The 25,527-nt window shown below is 36.6% G+C and overlaps 1 long non-coding RNA gene across 1 annotated transcript; it reads right to left on the bottom strand.

The window, feature by feature from the left end:
• Window positions 1-9,118: 9,118 nt before the first annotated feature.
• LOC128018053 (uncharacterized) lies at window positions 9,119-10,915 on the bottom strand. Its single transcript, XR_008184711.1, has 4 exons — window positions 10,329-10,915; window positions 10,103-10,187; window positions 9,462-9,589; window positions 9,119-9,341 (listed from the first exon to the last, which is right to left on the bottom strand). It is a non-coding gene; the product is annotated as an uncharacterized LOC128018053 (long non-coding RNA).
• Window positions 10,916-25,527: the final 14,612 nt, after the last annotated feature.

Here is a 25,527-nt window from a genome sequence, read left to right as displayed (position 1 = left end):
GACGTGACTTGAATTGACTGAAGAGCAGAACTGCAGAGTGAGGTAGAAAAGACATAAGTAAAGCAAAATTTTACCAGTCTGCTAGCAGAAATGTCAGCTGGCTCTGTTACCAGTAAAATCTGTCACTTGTAGTGAGGTTATGGCTGAAAGTTCTTTTATAGCTATTTAAGGTAAGCCTTTATACTGGTAAAGAGCTGCCCTGACACTTCAGTCTTCACATGTGCAACAGCTGCTTGCCAGTCAATTCAAACAGCTGGCACACAAAGACAATATGAGCACTTGGACAACTTCCACAGTTCAGGAGCTTCTGAACTGCTTCAGTTAAACAGACTCAATAAATGTAACAATCGATAGGGTGATATTAATGGCTTCTGATGCTCAGTGGTTTCTTAGCTTCCAGACAAATGAAACAGGGTTCCTTAAACCGTTACAGTCTGTGATGTGCTGGGTGATTTATTACATTTATCACTGTACACCTATGACTGTACTTCTGCAAACAATAAATAAACAAAACGTGTGATTTTTTTAAAAATATGCAATCCCTCTGTCATTAATAAAATAAAATTTGTTTTAATTTATAATGTTCTTTTTAGAAATCCATCGGTGTTGTCAGAATTGGAAGTCCAAAAGAGCTGGGTTAAAATGTTATAGTATATTGCTTATTTTTAGATAATATATATATTCTGCATTTCCAAAGTCTCCAATGGAGCAAAAAAAAAAAAGAAAAAAAAAAACTTCCACCAGGAAGAAAAGCAGCACATTTACTGCATATATCTGGTCATATCCAGAAACTGGGCATTGCAAACTATAACACTTTACAGAGCCCTTATTGAAATCATTATCATCTTCCTAGTACTGATGCACAATCAAAACCTGTGCTGAAAAATGATTGGCTGCAATCTTCCAAACTGTATATTTTTAAGGCAGTGAACATGACCTCCGATTTTATTCAGACACCTAACATATCCCGCACAGCACACAGTTTTCATTTAATATATCTAAATGAAATAACAACAAATATTTTTTTGTTATAATAATCATTTTAAATAATAATAACAGAAATAAAGACATTTTAGTACAAATAGTATAGTGTCCTGAGAATAAAATGAATATATGTACTTTCACTTTCATCTTGTTTCCTTATCTCTGACTGTTAAAGAGGATTTTTCTTTTCAGATAAACCTGATCACCTAGATGATAGTGAGATATGAGTCATAATAGCTTCTGATTTTCCAGTCTCACCCACATTCTCTCCCTCTCTCCGTGTGTCCTGTAATTAGAGGAGCGCTACAGCGCTGTGTATCTGATAATACAGACTGAGAGGGGATGTATTATGCTCCTGTGCTTCCATTTCACAGGTGCTCATTGACATGGTTAACAATGAAGAAAATTAATGACTGTCATAGTGCAAACCCATTAGAGATTTGCCCCAGCCCAACCCTTCACCTCCAGGTGCAAAAAAACACAGAGAGAATACAGCAGAATATGAGTTGCTTGTGCAGGCCATTGTGTCTCCCTGAAGTATCTGGATCAACATGCACAACAATCTGTGAACTTAAAAACCTAAGCAGAGCAAAGAACACCCTCATATCATAGTCAAAATAGATTCAGAAACTATTATTGTTCTTTCCATAGCTTAACCTAAGGCTAACTATTGGATTATCCTATTCGAACAACAGCTTAAAGAAGCAGCCCTAATAGTCAAGATCCTTACAATATCCTTCAATGACATCTGTAAGCAGAGCAGAAATTAATATTCAAAGTAATGCATTACAATATTGTGTAATTCGCTAAAAAGTATCAAATTGCATTAGTTACTTTATGTAATGCATTAAATTACTTTTGTGCTACTCTTTCTCATCTGGGCAAGGCATTTTTTATTTTTTATAATATAATATATAGATCACATTTTTGGTAAATGTAAAAGCCCTTTAATTCCCTCAGGCTCAAATAAACCTGTCAGTTGTGCTGCTATTCTGTATTGCATGAAGAATGGGGTGCAGGAGAATAATGTTAATCACTCTTCAGCAATAAAAAACGAAATCAAAAACAAAATAGAAATGTTATGTTTATCTATAGTCATTTTCGCTTCGTAGTATGGTTGAACTGGATCATAGAAGGTTAGCAGCAAAGACATTGGTTAGTAAAATGGGATTAAATACACGGGATATTTGTTTTATTTAACATATTAAAAAAAATTGCAGGTTTGTGTTTTGAGTTTCATTATTAAAGTTTTATTGATTTTGAGGAATTTTGAACCTGTTTTTGTGGAAAAAGTAAATGAATGTTCACATCTAGTATAGAACTATACGGAGGCCAGCTCGTAAGAGCTGTGTGGGAAAACCTCACTCCCATCATAACTTGTTTTTTTTTTTTTTTTTTTTTTCCTGTTTTGTTCTGTTCTGTGTTGTTCTGTTCAGTTTTCTTTTAGAATTTGAAGATATAATTCAGAATTCATTGTTCCATCAATGACAATGAAAGCTGTCCTGGCCCAGATGCAGCACAATAATATAATATCACCACCTTGTTTCACAGATGTGACAAGGTTCTTTTGATAGAATGCAGTGTTTTCTTTTCTCCAAACAACGCTTCTTTTATTTTTGGCTCTCATCTGCCAAAAAAATCATTTCTCCAATAGCCCTCTGGCTTGTCCACATGATCTTCAGCATTCTGCAGATGGGCAGCAATGTTCTTTTTGGAGAGCAGTGGGTTTCTTCTTGTAACTCTGCCATGCACACCATTGATGTTCAGTGTTTTCCTGATAGTGGACTCATGAAAATCAACCAATGTAAGAAAGACCTTTAATTGCTTAGTAGTTGCCCTGGGGTCCTTTGCAAATGCATATTATCATTCTCTGCTTGAAATGTTACGAACAGCAGCTACTGTATTTAATTTTTCAGTTTCTAGAGACTGTACAAGCTCCTGATTGGACACCAACTCTAAATAAACAGAAAAACAACTGCTGCATTTTCCTTACATTATATTTATCATGATCACAACATGCAATCATGTTCATTGTTTCTGCTTAAACATATGATATTAACTAACTGCATGATTTGTATTATCCTTAAACTTTCTCAACATGTTCCCCAAATTTCCCATAATTTTCCTCTCTGTGCCAGATTTTTATAACCAGATTTTTTTTTATGTCCAGTAGCTTCTCAATTTGTAGAAACATCAAATATCCTGTAAAGCTGATTTGAAACTATGTATCATGAGAAGCATTATACAAATAAACATGAATTGTATTTAATATAATGACATTTAGCTCTAGCTTTAGATTAATTATGACAGAACTTAGTGCACAATTACAGAGCCTGTTAAAATAAAATAAAATAAAATAGATATTATGTGCACAAATTTAGAATTAATTACCAAGATTTATTCTTGGGGAAAAGAAGTGCACTTAATTATACTGCACGTGTAGTGTACTTCAAATCTTAGAAGTATATAGAAAAAATTGTACTTGCAGATAATATAATATTAATGAAATAAAAGGCCAACTTTTGTGTGAAATTAAAAGTTTTAATTCTAAGTGCATTTTAAATCATTACTTTTGAATAGTATTTTGTCAGTGCTTTAAAGAAGTACACTTATTTTGAAGTGTTGACTAAAAAGCACATATACAGTACTTGATTATAACTGCAGTGTGCTATTCAATAATGCATTTAAAATGAATAGATTTTTACATTTACAAAGCATAATTTAAATACATCTCAAGACCATACCAATAATAAAAAATATGGCTATGGATAAATATGCAGGAGTGATTAACTTTATCATTCAGCTTTAGGCAATATGTTTTATGCATACTATGGATTACTATAGTCTGGATTTAATGTCTTTGAAAATGCTTCAATTTTAAACCATTTCTTTTTGACTCCGTGATCTGGACTCGCAGCCTCACGTCTCCAGTTCACTATACAGTTTGCAGACAACGAGTCAAAGCTGTAACTGATTATCTAGAAAACCAAGTGCATGGACTTAAATGGACCTGTGCCTGTTCTCCAATTTTCCCATCATTTTCCTCACTGTCAGATTTTTATCATATCAGCCACCAGCAGCTTCTCAACCATCATCCCAATAAATTATAATTGGAGAAGCATGCTGGAGGTGATCAAATGGCTTGATTGTGAACCAGATCTGTCCTGACATAACCTTTGTCTTTAAAATAATCAACCCATTCTCACTCCAAAGGCGTCAAAAACCGAAGCATGGTCAAGCGCCCCTAGCGTCACTTTTCTGACGCCAAATGTGCCTCTCGGCGTCGAATATCGAAGCACTACGACCTTCATTGCTTTCAGTGGGAAACTTTTGGCGTCAGAATTCGACACGAAGATATGAGATGTTTATCGCTATGAAATCACGTTCAAGAAGTCTCATTCAGCAGCACACATCGCGCGATACTTGCTATCAGTTCCACAGTTTGGGTGAGTAGTCCTCGATACGCTCTTTTAATGCCTTTTATAAAATGTATTTTGTCTTCTTTATTAATCAGATTGGCGCCATATGTTTAATCGCTGTATTATATCGGTCATCCGCGGCTGTCTTTGAGTTTCATTGCGTTTAAATAAATGAACACAGCTGATGATTAGTGTGATTAAACTCTATCTGTCACGTGACGTGCCATAGACCTTCGATCCGTTTTATATTATTATTAATTTCAGGATCAATGATGTAGGTTGTATTTGTAGTAAAATCATGGTAATCACGACACTTACAATAGTAATAAATGAAATGTGAAGTTAAAACACAGTAAACGGGACATTAGTAACTGTAACTGTAGTTTTACTATGGTATATTAATAATCAATACAACAATACAATAATCACCAAACCAGCTATGTTTGTATTACTGTAATGTTAGTGTTTTTATGTGCTTTTATATGACAGATATCACAGTAATCATATGTTCTGTAGCATGCTTTTAATACCTTTTAATGTAAATCCAAAAAATAAATAAATTAAAAATAAATAAATAATTAAAAAAATATATTTTTTCATCTTGCAGTTCATTCATATCAGTTTATATCTAAATATTATGCTCACATATCATTATTAACATTCTGTATATAATTCAGTTTTATTTTCTCTCCCCTTTTTTATTATTTTTATTTTTAGCTGAAAAGACGTAAAGGCAGTCAGCCCAGTGGTGTTTCTGGAGAGCTATTCCTTCAGAAATGGAGAAGACAGAAAGCTGTGGAGGCAGATATATGCAGCAGTAAGTCTGTGATAGTTTGTCCCTTTTATCAAACATTCCTGCTTTTATAATTTGTACAGCATTTGTTGTTTCTTAAACTGTTGCACTGTCCAAATACCCACACTTGCCATCTTTGCACTTGACCACTTGATTACTTATTTGTCGTCTTTCCTGTATTTGGCCTAGTGTTCAAGTGAGCATGATGACCACAAGTGTGTGTCGAACTTTTCATCACCTGATGACTGTGTTTCCCAATCCTGATCCTGGAGAACCCCAGCACTGCACGGTTTGGCGTCTCTCTTATCTAACAAACACACTTTTGAGGTCTTGGAGACTTCACTGATGAGCTGATGAGTTGAATCAGGTGTGTTTGATCAGGGAGACATCTCAAATGTGCAGTGTTGGGCTTCTCCAGGACCAGGATTGGGAGCCACTGCCTTATGGGACACTTATGTGTTTACAGAGATTTTTAATATCCAATTATCAATATTTCACATACTGTACATTGGACAGCTTTCCGTGACCTCTTGTGAGATCTCGGCAAAAAGTCTGACGATTTATTCCAAAACATGATGCATGATGGGATACACTAAGCTTTGTATAGTGCTCCGGAGCAGTATTGGAGAGGTTTAGTGTGTGTTAAGGACGCTGTGCTTTGGCATTATTAAGACCGGGGACAGTCTCGTTCACACACTGTCACATACACACACTCTCAAGTGGCCAAGACTGCAAGTGTGGGTATCTGGACAGGGTCAAAGTCTTAAAAATGATCCCTAAACACAGTCGCACATCACAGTCTTAATAATCCAGTTTAACACTTGTATGATATTGTACAAGTCCCAGGACGGTCTCATCTGACACTATCAAAAGAATTCATATGACTATAGCTTGCTATTAATTACTTGCTTTCAATAATGGATGCATTTAACATTTAATTATACTGCATCTTTACAGAGGCTGCTTTTATGGTCCAAACAAAACACAGTGTAATGTATAAGTTGAATGTAATGTAATATTTCCTTCCTTTCTGTCTTACAGGATTGTTTGCTGGTAACGCTGTAGTCCTCCATCATGCACAAGGACTCACCTCGTTAACTCTTTATCCCCCACACACACAGATATGGTCCCTGGATCAGTGATTAGACTTTGCAGTGGTTTGATTTTTGCAGAAGATGTAACTTTGTTTTAATTATAAGCTCATAATGAATACATTACAGAACCAGTGATGAAAACAATAGTTAAAAATAGTATTTTTTTGTATTGATAAAGCACTGTGTTCTCTTTTTCAAGCTTCATACAGTAAACTTTACTTGGTGTCTTCCTAATGCTTGTATCATTAAAAAAAAGCATCAGTTCTCATCAGGAGTTTTAGTAAAGGAGATATTCATACACAGTCATCCCCTAGCTCCAGTAATGAAGTGAATTCATGATGTTATGTCAAAGCTAGCTGGTGTTTGTTTTCCTGAACACTTTCTCTGTCTTTCATTGTTCAGACAATCAGTGTTTATTTGATGCTGTGCTGATAGAGTTTTATAGATGATATTGCACACTTGACATGCATGTCTTCATGGTGTTTTTTTTGTGAGTTTGAAACATTTACATTGTGTTGTATAACATTTTGGTCAATTTAATTTTTAAGAAAATTTATCTTTTTCCAGTGTTCACTGAAAGACCTGTATTTACTGTTTTGTTTTTTAATAAAAGCATTTTCTTTGGCATACTGAAAATAGTTAATGTTTACAACATTACTGCCTTTTTATTCTTTATGGTGGCAAAAACGAGCTTGGTGACAAAGGATGCAGTGTAGTAATCTGGGCATGTTGTCTTTAAATGAGTTTTACATATCAATAAATAATGGAAGATCCTTACAAAAATATGCATGTTTATTATGCTTTATGTATTTATTTGCTCATTCATTCATTCATTCATTCATTTATAATTTCTGTTTTTATTCCTAGAGTTCAAATGGTAGAGAATGGTAAATCACAGAAACACAAATGTGAACAATTTTAACCTTAAAACACAATGTAATATACAATGTAAATTTTAGAAGCACATCATTTGATTAGTAAATATATTTGTCTTTGGTCAAAAAAAAATTAAAAATGTTTCTTATATATTTAATGAGATGAATCTATCTGCTGGATACAACTGCGACTGCTGGGCATGTGCACATCAATATTGCCCAATTTTTGTCAAGCTGAACAACGGAGGAAGGTGAAGACGTTAATAAAACAGAATCTAATAAGTAGCAAGCTTAATCTATTGTTAACCGAATCTATCCTTTCAGCCGAAAAACGAAAGACATCTGTCATAAATGGATAAGGAAGTGTGACGCTGCTGCTCAGCTTTGATCTCATTGGCTGTGAATTTTCAGGACAGTCTGTGGTTGGACTATCTTTTAACCCATATTAAACAGCGCATCATGTTAAAAAGTATGTTTCGCTGCTATCATTACATTAGTAATATATTAAGTCAACAATGAAGTGTTGCTATCTTGATAAAAATGACATCTTTAGCGAGATCCTAATCCTAACCCTAAGCATAACTTCAATGAACTACAAAAAACAGCCCCCTAGTGTTGCCTTTCCATAGATAGAACGACGGAGGCTTGTGGGTAATGTAGTTTAAAACTTTTTATTAACGAAACGAAATAAATTATTTATTTTAAGGAAAACTGGATATCTAAATATGTTCATTGTGCAAACCTCTATGATATATTTGAGAGGCAGACTGAAATGTGGTATTTTACAGTGAGCAATAATTAAAATGCCTTTATGCCAGCTTTCCATTTATTTCTGAAAACTGAGCTCAACATTATTTTATCAGCATAGCATAAGTAATAATCCTGCCCATTTTCTCTTTGATATGTTAATTGGACTCTGATTTACAGCCCTTTGAAATGTACAGTTTTGGGCTCTTCCGGGGGGTGCTACTGGGCCCCTGGGGGTAGAAGGGCAGTAAAACCTACATATATGTATTCTCCTCATCATGGACAACAAACTGAGCTGAGTGACATTTATATCTGACAGTTTTCACAGTCCTCTGTTTTCTATTCTATTCATCATGGTTATTATACCTTTAGACAGGACATTGTGAAGCCATCTGATGAAACATGGAAAAATTAGAAAGAAATGATTTAATAATGAAAATAATAGATTATTTCTTTGATTTTTGAAGTAAATGGCAAGAAATATAATGGATGAACCTGCAACAACTTGCCTTTATCTATTCCCCACTGTAAAGCAGTAATCAAGGACAATGTATACACATTGTGATACTTCACTATTACACAAGGACAAATTCATGCAGTGCTAAGAATATTATTATATATATATAAAACTAATTAGCAAAAATCAGTGTAAAAATGTCCTCCTCACCCTCACTGTATCTTGCTCCTCAGGTGCTGGACATCAGTAATGTGTGTGCTCTTGGTTTTAATGCAGTACAAGATCCACGTTGATCATTCCCGCTACATTCTCAGTTATCCCTCAAGTGTTTGTAACAATAAAGCCCATGGCACCATCTTGTAATGCAGAATAATTAATCTCGTAACTCCCTTTATTTCACAAAAAATTTGCATATTTGCTACTAAAATATAAAAAATTACTTTCTGTTGTACTGATGTCCCAGATGTTATTAATCAGATCAAAAATGTTTATGTCTTAAATAAAAAATAATCCCAATAATATGTAGTTTTTCCAAGTCTAAAATAAACACATATGAGCCTACCTAGTAAAATGATGTATTTACCAAGAATTTTCAGAACACAATATTCACCATTTTCATTTTATTGAAGCATAGACTATAAAGTTGATAAAGTAGCATCAAGACAAATAAGATTCAATGAAAATAATTATCATCAAAAATACATTAACCTCATATATAATATATGAGTGATGAAATGTCCCTAAAAGTCACAGTCCCATACAGTCAACTGTGATACAGATCATGTGATACATATAAGACATGTGATACTGTTCCAGAAAATAATGATTCCCATCATCACATCTAAACTGGTTTCATCTCCCCATCGTGATCTTCTTCTGTCGTGTCTGGAAACAGTTTGTGGTTGATATCCAGCACTGATGTGGTGTAGCTTGTTCTCAGCCAGAGGATCTCTCAGTCCTAAGATCCCAGACCTGGTCAAAGTGAAACAAGCAATCCAGATGAAGTTGTTTAATGGACAGAGAGCTCAGCTTATGTTCTGTGTGACTTTAGCAGTGTGAGCAACTATGACCCTTGTAGTACTGTACACTTACCATTCTTCAAGCTGTTTTAAGACCTTTAGAGAAGGTTTTTCTCTGAAGACAATTTACCACATCCTCTTCTTTCACTCCTTTCAAGAGCATCACTTGGTCAAAACCCCTCATTTGGCTGATGAGATCATCTGTACAAATTACAATACTGCAATAAAAATTTCATTCTGCAAGAATTAAGAAAAAGTTACAGAGGCAAAGGACTTGCTCATGAGACTGCATTAGCATGTGTACTTCTCAGAGACTCTAGAATTCATATATTGTTGCAGTAAATGTGTTTTCTTCCTCTAGAATCTTTCTCCAAAGTTCCTGACTTCTCTCACAAATGTGTTTTAGTCTGTGCAGTGTAAGGCCTGGCTTCAAACCAATCCACTATCAATTCACAATTTATAACATAACATTTACAAAACAATGAAATAATGTCAATTGGTGTTTATATCAACTAAACCAATTTCATGATACTTGTCTACTTTTAAAACAGGTGGTGTGTTTTTAAAAACATAATATTAAAAATGTCCAGTCACACTTTGCTAACATGCTGTAATTGTAATAGTATAAAAAGAAATCAAGGCTGGCATGACCAGTTCTGTGAGAGATCATTATAAAATATTGTATAACAAAGCATTGCTTCAACACACACATACCAGAGGACTTCTGTTTGTTTGAGCACAAGATGGCCATCTTCATTCCTCATCCTGAGCAAATCATTTCCTTGGTCTTCCTTCTCTTCTGTGAAACATGATAATCTCTACTTACTCTGTGAGCAATTAATATTGCTCATTAAACATACTTAAGTTAATTTAAAATAAGATTCAGACCAGAGCATTTGATGAGTAAATGTTGATTAAAAAATATTCTAAACTAATGTACCTGGGAAGAGCTGATCATGGCAAGATTCGCTGAGACTCAGTAATAGCTCTTTTAGTTTTTAGGAAGGTTTGTGAGGGTTGGCTCTTAAAATAGCTGTTGAGCTCGATATTGTAGACCTGAAAAAGAACAACATTATCTGCAAACAATCCTGTAAGACAGAAGGAAGGAAATATTATTAATTATGTGCAACTTGTACATTACACCTCTGTAAAGATGCAGTATAATTAAATGTTAAATGCATCCATTATTGAAAGCAAGTAATTAATAGCAAGCTATAGTCATATGAATTCTTTTGATAGTGTCAGATGAGACCGTCCTGGGACTTGTACAATATCATACAAGTGTTAAACTGGATTATTAAGACTGTGATGTGCGACTGTGTTTAGGGATCATTTTTAAGACTTTGACCCTGTCCAGATACCCACACTTGCAGTCTTGGCCACTTGAGAGTGTGTGTATGTGACAGTGTGTGAACGAGACTGTCCCCGGTCTTAATAATGCCAAAGCACAGCGTCCTTAACACACACTAAACCTCTCCAATACTGCTCCGGAGCGCTATACAAAGCTTTGTGTATCCCATCATGCATCATGTTTTGGAATAAATCGTCAGACTTTTTGCCGAGATCTCACAAGAGGTCACGGAAAGCTGTCCAATGTACAGTATGTGAAATATTGATAATTGGATATTAAAAATCTCTGTAAACACATAAGTGTCCCATAAGGCAGTGGCTCCCAATCCTGGTCCTGGAGAAGCCCAACACTGCACATTTGAGATGTCTCCCTGATCAAACACACCTGATTCAACTCATCAGCTCATCAGTGAAGTCTCCAAGACCTCAAAAGTGTGTTTGTTAGATAAGAGAGACGCCAAACCGTGCAGTGCTGGGGTTCTCCAGGATCAGGATTGGGAAACACAGTCATCAGGTGATGAAAAGTTCGACACACACTTGTGGTCATCATGCTCACTTGAACACTAGGCCAAATACAGGAAAGACGACAAATAAGTAATCAAGTGGTCAAGTGCAAAGATGGCAAGTGTGGGTATTTGGACAGTGCAACAGTTTAAGAAACAACAAATGCTGTACAAATTATAAAAGCAGGAATGTTTGATAAAAGGGACAAACTATCACAGACTTACTGCTGCATATATCTGCCTCCACAGCTTTCTGTCTTCTCCATTTCTGAAGGAATAGCTCTCCAGAAACACCACTGGGCTGACTGCCTTTACGTCTTTTCAGCTAAAAATAAAAATAATAAAAAAGGGGAGAGAAAATAAAACTGAATTATATACAGAATGTTAATAATGATATGTGAGCATAATATTTAGATATAAACTGATATGAATGAACTGCAAGATGAAAAAATATATTTTTTTAATTATTTATTTATTTTTAATTTATTTATTTTTTGGATTTACATTAAAAGGTATTAAAAGCATGGTACAGAACATATGATTACTGTGATATCTGTCATATAAAAGCACATAAAAACACTAACATTACAGTAATACAAACATAGCTGGTTTGGTGATTATTGTATTGTTGTATTGATTATTAATATACCATAGTAAAACTACAGTTACAGTTACTAATGTCCCATTTACTGTGTTTTAACTTCACATTTCATTTATTACTATTGTAAGTGTCGTGATTACCATGATTTTACTACAAATACAACCTACATCATTGATCCTGAAATTAATAATAATATAAAACGGATCGAAGGTCTATGGCACGTCACGTGACAGATAGAGTTTAATCACACTAATCATCAGCTGTGTTCATTTATTTAAACGCAATGAAACTCAAAGACAGCCGCGGATGACCGATATTATACAGCGATTAAACATATGGCGCTAATCTGATTAATAAAGAAGACAGCATACATATTATAAAAGGCATTAAAAGAGCGTATCGAGGACTACTCACCCAAACTGTGGAACTGATAGCAAGTATCGCGCGATGTGTGCTGAATGAGACTTCTTGAACGTGATTTCATAGCGATAAACATCTCATATCTTCGTGTCGAATTCTGACGCCAAAAGTTTCCCACTGAAAGCAATGAAGGTCGTAGTGCTTCGATATTCGACGCCGAGAGGCACATTTGGCGTCAGAAAAGTGACGCTAGGGGCGCTTGACCATGCTTCGGTTTTTGACGCCTTTGGAGTGAGAATGGGTTGAAATAATACATGTTGGAAAGATACTCACCTACACTCAGCTACTCCTATATTGGCTTTAAAGCTAAAACCAGCAGGTAAATTGGTGGATATTGATTTGTGAAGAAGCAATCTCTCTTGAGGGAGTCCTGATTGAAATGGTCTGTGAAGCAGAGGCTAGCTATTAAAGACTGAAGGAAACAATGACACCTGACTATCAAACCCTACAGGGACTTAACAGCCTCTCTGAGAGGGGCAAAAGTTGCATGAATCCATGAAAAGCAACTCCTACCTAAGTTTCATCAAAATATTATTTAAGGGGCTTTGTTTAAAGCACATTTCACTTTGATACAGGGTTTTTTTACAAAAGCCACGCAATGTACTCCTTTTGTAAGGACACGTGTGAGTACAAACCATAAGAGCAAAGCAGCATTAGGGACATTAGCTATGTGCATAATAACATTTTCTGTGAAAACATAGGACGAACCTCTGACAGAATACAGTTAATGAGGCTGGATTGCATCAGGGAATCACAGGATGGTTAAAAGGCCGCTAGCAGAATATTGTCTCTTACATCCAAATGTCAAGCCACTAACCTTGGTGCTGGCTTTATCAGTGATGAATGTCAGTGAGATGAAGCGGATTTCACTGTTTGAAATTTACACTGACAGGCACCTTATGACTAAATAAGCCTCTACCCTTAAAACAAGCAGGGACTGTTGCGATTCCTTTGATCTTCTAGGAAGATTGCATCCGACATTTTCCAGGTCACATTTAACGCTCTACTTATACGCTCAGACTCCATGTTCTCCGTGTGTATTCACGGTTCAGCGATGAAAGGTGCGCTGCTGTACAAATTCAGTTTGAACTCATGCTGAGAGGAGAATTGAACATGATGATCTTTGTACAAGAGTTTCCTGTGTAGGTGCGAAGCATATCAAACAGATGAAGCTGGTCAAATTGAGCAAATACTTCAAAGAGCCAATCAGAAAACAGGGAAAACAACATACTCAGAGAAACACTCATCTACCAATGCACTTTGCAAATGTATTTCCCTTCCCAGGGTGAATGTGGCATTTTTCTAGCACATATGTGCTAAAACACTGGAGCTTGATGTCAGACAAAGCCATTTACGACATGAATTAGCTCGAAACAGTCATCTACATATTGATTTGCATTTCAGCCTAAGCCTGAATGAAGTAATTTTGCCAAATGAAATCATCCTTCATCCTTATCATCGCCTGTCATGGAAAACATTTACACATTTTGTTAGCGGTGAGGATTAATGGCTCTTCCGTACTTAAATCCTCAGCTAAGCCCCGAGGACTGAAGCTAAGCTAATGCGCAGATATATTCCAGTAGACTCATAAAATAATCCATTACAGTTATGTTCTCACGAACGAATAACATTTGATATTTCAGAAAGGAACTAGCTAATGATCTTTTCCAAACATTGCCCCAACTGAGACGCATTCGCTCCTTTTTAAACTCGTGCATAATTGACGACGACGGGACGTTCATTAGCAGAAAACAGCAGGGAAGCTGATTCTTTCACTGTGGGTTTGTACTGCGGTGATTAAACTGAGGCAAGACGTCCGAATGTTCCTGGCACTGGCTGGAGACAAATTAATTAGCCCTCCTGACCCGAAACAGGGGTGAAAAAGTGAAATCTGGATAAATGATTGTGAACGTATAAGACTAAAACATATATCAGCCATATATATCAGCCCACTAACTTACACACTAACTTACACATTACCTTACACATTTAAAAAAAAAAAAAAAAATGACTGACTGTTAGAGCAATTTGGATACTATGGCAGATTGGCATGACAATAATAGATAGGAAGAACATCATCCATCCAGACAATGAGCCTCATTCATGAAACTTATGCAGGAAGAAAATTGTGTGAAACCATTCATGTGTAAATAGTAGCTTTTAGAAATCTGCATAAGGACAATTATACTACTTCCGTAGATGTTCATTCTGCTCTGTTTAATGCAGCATGCTCAATATATGGGCAGACTAAAGCAAGTTCAGAAAATAATATCTGCCCTATTCTATATTTAAAGTATAATATCCTAAAACCCTCTGGTATTTGATGCAGAATTTTGACGGTTTAGTCATTTCAGAAACTCAGTTGTGCCTACTGCCCATATTAGACTTTTAAATGAGATGGGTATTTACCAATTCAAACTCATTTATTATTTATAATATTGAACATTTATGCCGTTTCATCTTTTTTCAGTTTTATTGTTTTATGTATTAATCATTTCATGCTCTTGTGTGTATATGCTTGCACAAATCAACTACATGTATTGAGTCTAAAACTATGTTTTTCTTACTGGAACAATAATATACTAAAACTTTAATTATATCTGCTTTGAGAATGTAAAAAATATATGTATAAAGAGAAAATCGCGCTGATAAATATTTCAACAAACTTCTCACTTGAGATTTATCCAACTCTGTACAATTCTGTTGCACAACTTCTGCAAACAGATCCACCGAATAGAATTGCAAGAATATAGTTCCACAATTTCTTAAATCCTTCATGCATCTGCTATTGGTCAAACAAACAGGGAGCCTCAGCTCATTCTGAAGAATGTTTGAACTGTTTTTTGTTCATCCAGTGAAAGTCAGTGGGCTCCAAAAAACAAACAAATAAAAGCAGCCTTGAGACATTTGACAAAAATGTCTTCTTTTGTGTTTCTTAGAAGAAAGGAAGTCATGCAGGTTTGGAATGACACGTGGACGACTTAAATGACAGAATGCTCTTTTCTGGCTGAGCTAATGCATCAAGCTGGGATCTGAGAAAGCTTTGAACATTTATGTTAAATAATTGTCTATTTTTCTTATTTTAAGAACAATTAAAAAAATGGGAAGGCAGGAAAAAAAGTAGGAATCTTTTAATCAGTCCTCTCTTTCACATCTCTCCATCTGTGCTCTTTGAATAAAATCGCTCACAGCGACAAAACGTTCCTGTGTGGCACTTACACAACATTTGTTCCCTTCCTCTTCAGATCAGGCTTACACCAGCTCAACCTGAATTGGTCTTCTCTGATCTCTGGGAGGCTGACAGTGCTTCACGGTCACTGACAGTATCTTAATTTTTTCCTTTTCTTTCAAATTAGACCTGTCTGAATGAAAGGAGAAAAGCTCATTGTGACCCAGCCAATAGCAAGGACATATAACGTCATGCATTTTTAACCAGCTGGGGCGATCAGATGATCAAATGCAGCCATGTACGTGATCACTGAAAAAAAGCACAAAACCCTCTTGTGTGGGGGAACAGAACAGGACATTTTTGTAAAACATGAGGCAGGTGGTGTGTGTGCCGTGGCATGCATGGAACAACACGATCTGGAGTCTGACTTGAAGTGTTTTCGGATACTGTCAGCACAAGTGATACTTTGAGTGAACTTTCCCTTTCATTTAACTTTACTGTGCTTCAAAATATTGCAACAGTGAAAAATCCCTTTCATTTAACTTTACCGTGCTTCAGAATATTGCAACAGACACTTACATCATACAGTATGGCATTTGTAAACTCATGGACATTCTTTTCTTGCTTAACAAAAACATAAACACACATAAAGAGGTTCAAACAGGGTCATGCTATTCTAGTGGTAGCTAAACAATGTATTTGCAGCGAGAGGTACTTCATACTCATCATCCCGCTCTGAGAGCTAATGAATCACTTGGTAAAAGGTCTCATGCATGACAACCTGAGGCAGCAGCACAAGTGTGAGTTACTTCAGAGAGAACGTCAGATGGATTAGTCTTCACCTCATTAGAGTTTTTTTTTCCTCTAGCTGTGCCCGTGAATTTGAATGCAAGATTTTCCAGCCAAAATCCATACGCAATTTTGTCAGCGCAACAAAGGTGGACTGATAACTAATTCAGAATATTCAGTATTTTAAATTCATTCAAAAAGAAAAGAAAAAAAACAACACAGAAAGATGACTAGCTGCATAAAATTTAGACTTAATTAATAACTGCTTTTCCCTTCCCAAGTTCTAGTTCAAGTTTTTTTTTTTTTTTTCTTGTTGGAAATGAATGTGCTGCTACTTTTACATATTTAGTGCAATTTCCAGTTGAATGTTTCCTTGGATACAGAGGTTCAAGCAGAGCTTCGTGGTGTACAGTAGGCTAAAGTGAATCTATTTCACTGTAGTTAAATAACTTAACTAAAAAGAAACACTGAGTGCCAGGGCAGGGTCTATTTTCAAATGACTAACCTTGTGTCAATTCATAATTTAACTATAGATCCACAATTAACTCATTATTTCAAAAAGCCTTTCTCCATAATTATACACTCCACTTACTTAATTTCTCTCTATCTGCTGCAATACACTTGGCCTGATGTGACTATACTGTGAAGACATGCTGCAACATAGAAACAACACATTATAAGAAGGAGAAAATGAATTGATATAACTGCAATCGTAGGCTCCAGATGATTGCATAAGAGTCGAGCGTGACATTGCACATTCATCCTATGTGCTGAATAAGGCTTTGAATTTACTTGAACAGCTCTTAGTAAATAGACTAGAACTTTTTCAGATGGTGAGCCATAGTGAAACAAGCGTGCAAAGGGTTATGGCAAGACATTGATGATCAACCTTGAGAATGTCATCAAAGGAAGATATTGACAGTTCTCACTTTTATAACTTAACACGAATCATTTCACTGGACTTAAACAGTACATAAAGTATTTCAATGAAAAAGTTAAGTGTTTAACTGCTAGGAAGAAGCTTTTACTTATATAACTAAACCACCAGCCAATCATCACTTGAAAGAACTCTTTCCTTTTTTACATGCATCATTTCCCACTAAAAATCATTAGAACCCGTTATCATTACATTAATCCAAGACAAAAATATGGAAAAACAAACTATTTATTATAAAGGAGCCATATTGGCAGGTTCCCCAATGCCCATCACAGGCTGTGTTACGACTTCAAAACACTTAATCTAATACATTTTGATGTTTGCACCACATAAACAGCTCCAAACCTGTGGCTTTGCTGGTGTGGTAAACTTGCTCTGAAGTGCACCTGGTGCAGCTTTGCATTTGCGATGCAGTGAAACACAGCCATGATAAAAGACCTCAAAGACTAGAAGAAACACGCTAAAATGGAATGGTTGCTTCAGAAACTATCTCATGATTGTTTCGGTTAACATTATTTTTAATGATAGAGCATTAACCTTATGCACAGCTCACTGGATATTTTATTTCCAAACTACTGCGATAAGTACAACAGACAAGCCCGATTCACATTCGTTGCTTTCATGTTAAACTTAACATGCTTTGAGCAGCACTCAATGGACGTTTCAGGTTGAAAGTGTTATAGAACATGCTACATAAAATGTTTTTGCAGAAAATGTTTTCAATGAGTAAATACCAATTACCTGGCGTGACTGACTTCCATGTCTGCCATTAACCTGTGCTGTGTCTGCTCTTTGGGGTAGTATTTATTTATTTGTATTCTTTTTTCTATTCTTTTTTTATAAAGAATTCTATCAACTGCTTCTCTCTCTTCCTCTCCTTTGATTGACAGAACTGTTGTATTTATTCTGGCCAATAACAGTAGAAATGTGGAAATAGCCTTTCTGAAGTCAACACTGAAAGTTATGCATTTATACAGAAATAATTGTTAAAAAAGAATCTAACTCTGAGAAATATTCAATGGAGTGAAAAATAACCAGTGGAAAATATCCCTGGTCACTCTATTTATATGCAGTATATATGAATAATAATAGAAAGTTTTCCAGCATATCTTTCTGGTGAGAAGCATTCATTTACTACATTAATCTGCAAACTATATAAGCATTCTCATGAGACATTTAAGAAATTAATTGAAGGCATCACAATTTGCTAACCTTCACCTGTGTGCTCATGCCATTGCGAAATTAATTTGGATTAAATTGTTGCTCATAAAAAATATATTATATCTCTGACCTCTCTGTACCAGAGGCATTCATTAGCAGAAATCTCAGAAGCCATCTATCTGGTCAGTGAGCGTTGAGGTCACTGAAGTCTAGATGGAAAAAGCACAGCGGTTGCCAGTTTTGTCTAGCGAGAACAAAAGGTAGCCTTCAACAATAATGGGATTGGGGTTTTACTGCATGAGAGACAGACCTGAGGGAAAACCAGCTGAACCAAAGAGTTCACAAAAAGAGTTGAGCACGTTTGCTCCAGGCATTGCCTAAAGATGTGCTGAAGATGACATTGCACTAGGTTTTCTTTATTTTTGCATCTTTATTCAAAAGACAGAGTGGGTAGTCAAACAAAAATATTGGGAAAAGAGAAAGGGAATTGAATTTGGGCATGTTGCATGCTGAACTCGAACCTGCAACACCCACATAAGCGCCCTGGCTCAAAGTGTCTGGAGCTTTAATGTTATGTGAGAACTACTGTGCCAAGTTTTAATATATCTGTACTTCACAGTAGCGAGGAGGGTCCAGATAACACAAAGGTTAGATGTTTAATACAATTTATCATTGCCAGTTGTAATTAGAAGGTCAGACTGATGGCATTTGAACACAGGAACTTTGATAATGGAGTTGTACAGTCTTCCTGTCTGCTTGTTCTTCTACTAAAGGGGCATTTCATGTCATTTCTAACCAGTTTGACATTCTTACAGCCCTGAAAGACAAACAAAGAAGATCTGATGAATGTTCATGCTGCTCTTTTCAAAGTATAGTGGGCAGTCATGGATTAAAAAGCATTATGACTATTGTCTGCAATATTCCATATCTTCTGAAATCATACAATAACTGTTTAGGAACAGACTGATTACTCACTGAACATTCATCAGTGAAAATCTTACTTGACAATTTGACAGCTGCAATTTATTTGAATGGAAAAGAGCCAATTTGGGCCATTTTTCAAAATGACTTCTTTCGTGTTCCAAAAAGTGTCGTGTTGGTTGAGCCTCCAGGAACAGGGGTGGAAAATGTTGCTTTAATTAGTGAAACATTTTTGTGTGTGAACAGTTTAAGTGTACCCATAATTACACACAGACTCTATTTCTGGCATATTAATGGCCCTGCAAATGTACCATGTATTTTCCAAAGGGATAATAATAACTTAAAGCAAAACGGAAACAACCACTTTTAACTGCCTTAAAAGCCTTTGACTCATAAAATAATTACACTGTGATGCCATTCAAATAAAAACTTCCATTTTTTTATGTCTTTTTAAAGAAATTACTACAGTTCAGCAAATATGCATTACATTGATGAAAAGTAACATTTATAATGTTACAAAATATTTTAAATAAATGGCTGCTCTTCTGAACTTAAACAAAGATAAAAAATAATGGTTTCCACTAAGATATTAAGCAGCACAATGATTTTCAGCTTAGATGATAATAATAGGACATATTTATTGAGCAGCAAACCAGCATATTAGAACATTTTCTGAAAGATCATGTGACTCTGAAGAATGGAGTAATGATGCTGACAATTCAGCTTTGATCACAGGAATAAACTTCACTTTAAAATATATTAAAATAGAAAACAGTTTTTAAACTGTAACTGATTTTAAATTGCTGTGAAAACTGTAGTTAAACTGTAGTCCATCAAACACAGAGAAGCCAGTTAAGAGTCTGGGAAAAGTCTTCAACAGGACACTTAGGGACACAGCCATACTTCATGAAACCAGAAAAGAGTTGCAAGCCTGAATTGCTGCAGTGGACAAACCAAGGCTCCCAGGGAAGTCTAAAGCCTGGATTTACCAGCATGGCATCCTGCCCTGACTTCTCTGGCCACTGCTGGTTTACTATGTCCTCTTACCACCGCTGAGGGCTTTGAGAGGAAGATCAGCCACTCTCTGTGTAGGTGGTTGGGTCTCCCTCACAGCATCAGCACCATAGCGGGACAGGAGTACAGGAGTAAAAACAAGCTACAACTCCCCCTCAGTAGACTGTCAGAGAAGTTCATGGGTTCCCTGGCAAGAGAGGTGCTGCTGTACAATCCACTGACAATATAATTTCCTTGGCCAGCATAGAGGTGAGGATTGGTAGAAAGTGGAGGCAAAGGAGACAGTTGACCAGGCTGAAGAGCGGCTGCGGCACAGTGTGCTGGTGTCAGGACAGTGGCGTCAGGACGTGCAGGGCTTGCCTCTAACCATAAACTTTGATAAATCAAGTTGTGACATGACACACTTAAAGGGATACTATATATATATTGAGGTGGAGTAACCCTTTAAGCTGACATGGTCTGCATTTCAGAATTGTTAAGACAGATTGTTCTAGTGGAATTGACAGTGCTGTGGGAAGATTGGATGGAAGAGGCATTTGAACGGGAGAGGGCCAAATACAAGAAGTTGGCAGGTGAATGCTGTAGCAGGGGATGGAAGACCTTCCATCAAGGCTTGCTGCCAATGGTTTGCCAGCCAGTCGCTTGGCAGGGCCCTCAAGCTCTTTGGAATCAGGGGACTGCAGAAGAAGAAAGCCATCAGAAACATCATGCTGCTGACAAGGCATCTAGATGGCTGTGGGGCGATCTCTGGACCACGCAAGCTACCTGAACACAAGCAGGGGACTGATCACCCCTGGCTGAGTCACCTGGGAGAGGGTGTACAATGATGAAAGACCTGAAACACCCTATGACCCCAGGACACAGCACTGATGATGTGTCTAAGGTGCACCTGTAAGGTGTGTGTAAATAAATAAAATAAAATAAACTTGTTTTTTTTGTAACTTTTTTTTTCATTATTTTTCATTATTTTTTATTTTTTTGTAGTATTAGTTTTACTGTATTTTTTATCAAATAAATGCATTTAGAAATATGTGTGAATATAAGTGAAACTAGTCATTTAAAAGAGAAGTGGCAATATAAACCTGTACTTTAATTTTCCAGAGATTAACGTGAAAGCCTAAATAGATGCCTTGCGCTCCTCTCTTCTGAGTGTTAATATACTGGTCTTGCAAAGATACTTATTACCTGCAGAATAATGACATATTCACTCCCTCTGGATCTGTGAAGACCTTTCTAATTCTACATGCAGCCAAAGCAGCAATTCATCACAGCTACATATATGTGTGAAAAGCCTTGGCAACACTATCTATCTATCTATCTATCTATCTATCTATCTATCTATCTATCTATCTATCTATCTATCTATCTATCTATCTATCTATCTATCTATCTATCTATCTATCTATCTATCTATCTATCTATCTATCATCTTTCCCTTCATCTGTCTAGTCTGTAAGTCTGACACTGCTTGACTTGTTGTATAAACTGATCTAGTGAATCACTCTTACACTGAGAGAATCTGTGAATTCCCACTGCAGGAGTGCATGAACTGAAACGCGGGGCATCAAACTGTAAACTCTGGCTGTTGAGTTGGGATTTAGTGGAAGGAGCATGAATATTAATCCACAGCTGCCTTTTATTCTTTATATGTTTATTTGGAATAATTAACCCCACTGTGCAGAATCATTTATTTCTTTATGGACTGTAGCAGTGTGTATTCAATTTTCTCGGGGGTTATAATTAATAACAATACGGTCATGAGTCAAATGTTATTTGTACTCGCACAGCATGCTGCCGAAGAGACAAACACTGTTTTTTTTATGTGCCATTTTTGTCTGCATATGTTTGGTGTTTTTTTCTGGGTGTTTGCACATTGTATACCAATTAATAGCCTGAATGAAAATGTCTCTACTGTACAGTCTGATACTGTACGGCATGATTCGTATTTTAGTGCTATTTAGAGTTAATGTATTGCTTTTATTAGTTTTTTTTTCTTTTTACATTTTCCATTTAATTCTAGTTTTAGTGTTTTGTTTGTTTGTTTGTTTTTTGTGTGTGTGTTTTTTTTTAATGTAATTTTAGTTTGAATTCATTTATATTTCACTATTATTTTTTAGTACTTAAAGGTACAGGTGCTGGTCATATTGTATAATTAGAATATCTTAGAAAAAGTTGATTTATTTCACTAATTCCATTCAAAAAGTGAAACTTAAATTATATTCATTCATTGCACACAGATTGATATATTTCAAATATTTATTTCTTTTAATTTTGATTATTATAACTGACAACTAAGGAAAATCACAAATTCACTATCTCAGAAAAATAGAATATTGTGAAAAAAGGTTCAATTTTGAAGACACCTGGTTGCACACTTTAATCAGCTAATTAACTCAAAACACCTGCAAAGCCTTTAAATGGTCTCTCAGTCTAGTTCTGTAGGCTACACAATCATGGGGAAGACTGCTGACTTGAGTTGTCCAAAAGACCATTGACACCTTGCACAAGGAGGGCAAGACACAAAAGAGGCTGGCTGTTCACAGAGCTCTGTGTCCAAGCACATTAATAGAGAGGTGAAGGGAAGGAAAAGATTTGGTAGAAAAAAAGTGTACAAGCAATAGGGATAACCGCACCCTGGAGAGGATTGTGAAACAAAACCCATTCAAAAATTGTGGGGGAGATTCACAAAGAGTGGACTGCAGCTGGAGTCAGTGCTTCAAGAATCACTACACACAGACGTATGCAAGACATGGGTTTCAGCTGTCACGTTCCTTGTGTCAAGCCACTCTTGAACAACAGACAGCATCAGAAGCATCTCGCTTCAGAAAGGACTGGACTGCTGCTGAGTGGACCACAGTTATTTTCTCAATATGTTCTAAATTTTGCATTTCCTTTGGATAATCAGGTTCCCAGAGTCTGGAGGAAGAGAGGAGAGGCACACAATCCACGTTGGTTGAGGTCCAGTGTCCACAGTCAGTGATGGTTAGCGGTGCCATGTCATCTGCTGGTGTTTGTCCACTGTGTTTTCTGAGGTCCAAGGTCAACACAGCCGTACACCAGGAAGTTTTTGAGCACTTCATGCTTCCTGCTGCTGACCAACTTTATGGAGATGCAGATTTTATTTTCCAACAGGACTTGGCACCAGCACACAGTGCCAAAGCTTCCAGTACCTGGTTTAAGGACCATGGTATTCCTGTTCTTAATTGGCCAGCAAACTCACCTGACCGTAACCCCATAGAAAATATATGGGGTACTGAGAAGAGGAAGATGTGATATGCCAGACCCAAGAATGCAGAAGAGCTGAAGGCCACTATCAGAGCAACCTGGGCTCTCATAACACCTGAGCAGTGCCACAGACTGATCGACTCCATGCCACGCCGCATTGCTGCAGTAATTCAGGCAAAAGGAGCCCCAACTAAGTATTGAGTGCTGTAAATGCTCATACTTTTCATGTTCATACTTTTCAGTTGGCCAAGATTTCTAAAAACCCTTCTTTGTACTGGTCTTAAGTTATATTAAATTTTTCTGAGATACTGAATTTGTGATTTTCCTTAGTTGTCAGTTATAATCATCAAAATTCTAAGAAATAAACATTTGAAAAAAGTGAAAGTGACGTGACATTCAGCCAAGTTTGGTGACCCATACAGAATTTGTGCTTTGCATTTAACCCATCCAAAGTGCACACACACAGAACAGTGATAACACACACACACACACACACACACTGTGAACACACCCCCGGAGCAGTAGGCAGCCATTTATGCTGCGGCGGGTGGGGAGCAGTTGGGGGTTCAAGGGCACCTAAGTCATGGTATTGAAGGTGGAGAGAGAACTGTACATGCACTCCCCCCACCCACAATTCCTGCCGGCCAGGGACTCGAACTCACAACCTTTCGATTGGGAGTCCGACTCTCTAACCATTAGGCCACAACTCCCCCATTATATGCCCAAATATATCAGTCTGTGTGTAATGAATGAATATAATATACAAGTTTTTATTTTGTAATGGAATTAGTGGAATAAATCAACTTTTTGATGATATTCTAATTATATGACCAGCACCTGTACTGTATGTAGGATTAACACAGAGTGGTTGAACTAGGTACAGTATTGCAGTCCAAATTATATGGAGATGGGGTTTTTTTTCACCCCGGCCCTCCTCCTCAGACTTTACACACATGTAGTTTGAAAGATTGATGACACCAACAGAAAGGAGCACAATTGACAATTAATGAAAGAAAGTGTGGTTTCCGCCTCCTGGCAACCAGGGGTGCCGAAATACAATTGGGTAAACTGTCAGTGGACGGGTTTGACAAACCAAAACAGAGACAGACATTCCGGATCTGAACACACATTTTCAAAGGAGAATAGTTATTTTTTGTAGATACAGTATATTACATAAACTATCACATTTTAACTACCACCGATATCTCATCCAAGAGCAGTTTTACTAACCACAAGAATCTTGTCAACACATTCTCCATACCAAGGTCTTTCTCCATTCATCTATTGTGTAAATAATTATGATCACAAATCAAAAGCCATAATTGCATGTCAAGCAACCAAGTCCTTCCAAATGGGTTGCAGGCTGTTTGTTTATAAAAATATCAAGCACATCAGTTTAATCACAGAATGAAAGCTGCTTTGTGTTTCAATTCCAAGGGCTGCAAAAGTGAACAAAGACTCCAAAAAGGTGTGCATTATCTGTAGAAAGTTTTGTTGTGCATACTTGAGCCAAACCTTGAACCCTTAACGTCTGGACTACAACAATCAGAAGAGAAAAGTATTTTTTTCCCTTCCTGGTCTCGTTGATAAGCTTTGACCAGGTAACTCAAAGACTACAGTGGAATTGCCAGTCAACAAAATGTACAAGAGATCAAGTGCAAAGAAAGCATACTGTATTCTTCTAAATTACACTTTGAGCCCCGAGTTCAGCTCACCTCTGAGTCTCTGAAGTGCAGCTCATCTTGAGAGAGATGTGGTCAAACACTAGAGCACTGCATCTGTTTGCATCCAATAAACCATAAACCTACTTTACCCTGACTGCAGGGGGCTTTTGGCTTAATGTGTCTATTCCTCTCATAAAGCCATCATATTATTTCAGAAAACCTGGAATATAGTGCATGAGCCATATGTGTCACGTTGCACACACGAGGAACACAGCGAGAGCCACGGAGTAAACAAATCAAAAGGGTTTTATTTACAAGGGGACGCAGGGGATCACAGGACTCGACACATCAGGATAATGTTTAGAAACACAGGGTTTAAATACAA

This window comes from Carassius gibelio, chromosome A8 (assembly GCF_023724105.1).
Source record: "Carassius gibelio isolate Cgi1373 ecotype wild population from Czech Republic chromosome A8, carGib1.2-hapl.c, whole genome shotgun sequence".
NCBI classification, from domain to species: domain Eukaryota; kingdom Metazoa; phylum Chordata; class Actinopteri; order Cypriniformes; family Cyprinidae; genus Carassius; species Carassius gibelio.
The sequence above is the reverse complement of the archived record's forward strand: the minus strand, read 5'-3'. Positions and strand labels throughout refer to the sequence as shown.